The 3,594-nt window shown below is 30.8% G+C and overlaps 1 long non-coding RNA gene across 1 annotated transcript; it reads left to right on the top strand.

The window, feature by feature from the left end:
- Positions 1-214: 214 nt before the first annotated feature.
- LOC132946370 (uncharacterized) lies at positions 215-849 on the top strand. Its single transcript, XR_009664703.1, has 3 exons — positions 215-323; positions 441-592; positions 737-849. It is a non-coding gene; the product is annotated as an uncharacterized LOC132946370 (long non-coding RNA).
- Positions 850-3,594: the final 2,745 nt, after the last annotated feature.

Below are 3,594 nucleotides of genomic sequence, written 5' to 3'. Positions count from 1 at the left end.
AATCGCCCATAATATGACTGCGCATAGAAATACAATTTCAAAAAAGTCGTATTTTTCACGTTGTCTCGTTGTCGGTGTGGATTTGTATTTATTTCGACCAAGTCGTGTGTATACTTACTATAATATAATATATTATATTGTATTGTATTGGTCTATTGGTCAACTGCAAGAATCAGTTTCGACGCGGCGGCGGCGGCGGCGGTCTCTTCCACAAAGAACGTTTTGTGCTCTTTGCGCAGGCCTTGTGTTTACGGGCGCGTTGTGTCCGTGCACGTCTTCCCCGACAAGTGCATGTGCATCGGTGCAATTCACGCACATGCGAGGTAATAATTCTACGGATAATGCGAGAAAAAAATAATGAAATTATTCCGAAACGAGGCAGTTTATAAATACCAATTTATACATCATGTAATAATAATAATATAATCGTTGTGCCGAAGGTCGAGATGGAGGAATTCGCGCACAATATTAATATTCACCTACATCTTAACCTGCACGGCGCTGCTGCAGTTATATTATATGCAGCGTCATCGTCAGACGATAACGAAGTGATCGACGTCGTCCGTGAATTTTCAATAATGATCGAAAACGAGTAAGTACCACCTAAGTATATATCCATATATTTATTCATTATTGTATCTTATTATTATTGTGTTGTTACTATTTATATCTACCTGTATGTTATGTAATGTGGTTTCACGAACACGTCCTATATATATATATATCTAATTTATAGGAACGGCAGGCAAAGATAACTGCACCGGTGCACCGAGTCTCCTGCATTGTGCACGTCATACCTGCAGCAGCAACAGCAACAGCAGCTGATATTCGAAAAAACCTGCACTTAAACATAATACTACGCACCGGGTCAATAACCATCGGTCGCATGATATCGTACTTATAATATATTATATATTATTATGTGTGTGTGTGTATATTATAATACATTATATTGTATCCATATACATTTTTTTATACGGAAACTTCGTCTTGCAGTACATTATTGCACATCGGTTCGAGTAGGTATAATATGTTAGTGTAACTCTTTGGTTAAAACTCTTTTTACGTATATAATAGGTACCTACCTATATATATATATATATATATATACTTTTAATCTGTAGGTATGCCATGTAATATTAATATGTATTATAGCTGTAGGTTCGGCGTGTTGGGCATCGCTCGCGATGATTTACCGATTTAAACTGGCGTGGTGGGATCGCATACTTAACGGATTCCATCAACCCACGGCATCGAAATTATATTCTCAAAATATATAATATTACATTATATCATTATATTGTTGTGCTCAATACGATAGGATGTGGTTGGTTATTTTTTTGAATAGAACACGCTACAACGTATGTATATTATAGGTGTAAACTATTATAATATATGATATTACATATAAATGCGATGAGACGTGTATACGGTTTCTAATTTTCTGGAAAAACGATTTTATAATCGCATATAAATGTATAGTATATATGTATTATGTGTGTGTATAACATTTTTATGGTCATAGTACGAGGTACGTGGGTACGGTATATTATTTTCTGTGTGCAAAGCATGGCTGCATAGCGGGTCGCGCTTGTGTGCAATTTCGTACCTATATATTTTTTTTCATATAATTGACTATAATGTCAAATCGATTACTATCAATATTGAGGATAACGTGTTTCTTGATAAAAAAAAAAAAAATAATATTAAAAATGGTAATGAAGATCTGCTGTACAGCCTTGCAGGAAACTAGCTTTTTCCCGATAGAATTAAATAGCTCTATGCGTGCGCTATCGACACGTCATGACGCCACCGTCCAGCTTATATATATATATATTGAGCTTTTGTACTGACATTTAATTTGAACACCTGTAGGTTTATATGTGTGTATATAAAATATAATGTATATCATTTAGTATACATTTATGGTGTGGTTAAAAAAAAAACACTTAGGCAAATCATGTTATTACCTATTTTATTATAATTCCGCCGTATCTATATTATACACAGGACACAGTTTTAGTAGTATACTGAGCTCATGAAACACCTGTTGTTTATGTAATTTGTGTATACAATACAATTTTTAAATACTGTAAATATAAAAATGATTGTACTACTGCGCTCGGTGCTAATGTAATTTTGTGCAAAAAAAATACGTTTTACCGGAATAGTGGTCCTGTTCTGTAGAAGCAACCGAATTTGATAATTTTTTTTTAAACTATTATAATATGGTAATATTCTACAGGCCACACCGAACTCCATTTGTGAATATTTTAACTACAAACTGTATAATATGTCTTCAAAAATAATACAATTTTAAGCGTTTTTTTATAAATTATATTATAGCATTATTCGAAATAAAATACAAAACCGGAGCCTGTAAGAAGTCTTCATCTTTCAAATAAAAAAATAGTTATCAAAATCCGACAATTCTACAAGGCCTGAAAATGATTCCCTTGAAGTCATTTTTTTCCGATTTAATACTCCCCGATATCAACCATCCTCCCTAAATAGGTATCGGGTAGTAGATTAATGGCAAAGTATTATAATTAAGGTGGCAGCTAAAAAATGAAATTTAATTTTAAAATTTTTTAGAACTGCGGAAAAATTTGAAAAAACTAGCACCGTGGCCTTTTAATGGTGTCTTGGCATAATTGTTTAATATATCATTCTATCTTGTATTTATTTATAGTACTTTTTGTTTCATGTGTCATGTTATATCGATAAACATGTATTTTTATAGTGATTTAAATATATTATACGTATAATATAAATAGATTTTTTTATTATAAATTAATAAATTAGACATTAATTATTATAACCAGTTAGGTACCAAAATAATTATAATAATATATTACATAATATAGGTAAGTGGGTATGATATACATTGATACGTCCAAGAACAACAATATTATAGGTATGCATATTGTATTTCTTCAATCTTCGTACTTAAATAAAGTTTATGCTAAGACATATTGTAAACAACTTTATGTATATTTACTTTCCAACCAGTTTATATTATGTCATTGTCCGCAAAATCATATAATGTAGTGAGTATATTAATAGTTAACTACTAGCTAGCATATATTTTTGAAGTGTCGGTACTTAGCTGAATTCTTAATTTTTGTTAGGACTGTACCAACTTCCAAATTCCAGTTGTAGTATAGTCTAATATTCACTGCGTTGTGTCAGTTGAATTTCCGTGCCTATAATTGGTTATTACTTGCGAAGAAAAAAAAGAAATATAAGCCAAGTATTCAATATTGTATAGACTTTTATATAGAATATTGTGGATAATTAGTTGTCTAAAACTACATAATACGTACATTATACTGTCGACTTGTCTGATTTAAACGAATAACATTTATTGGTTTTATGGTAGGTATAATATAGTCGTCACTATAATATATTATATTATACTGATAAATAGGGCTCGGAAGTTATAGGAGCTAAAAAATAAAAAATATTCATGTCAATATGCGCGAAAAAATTGTAAAATATTAATAAAAATTCAAAATTATTCCAAAAAAAATCATTTTATGTTGTTATTAATTTACACTAATTAAAATGTAAAAATCGAAAAATAAATTTAGA

Source organism: Metopolophium dirhodum, chromosome 6 (assembly GCF_019925205.1).
Source record: "Metopolophium dirhodum isolate CAU chromosome 6, ASM1992520v1, whole genome shotgun sequence".
NCBI classification, from domain to species: domain Eukaryota; kingdom Metazoa; phylum Arthropoda; class Insecta; order Hemiptera; family Aphididae; genus Metopolophium; species Metopolophium dirhodum.
Note: the sequence above shows the minus strand (reverse complement) of the source record. Positions and strands in the feature narration are given on the sequence as shown.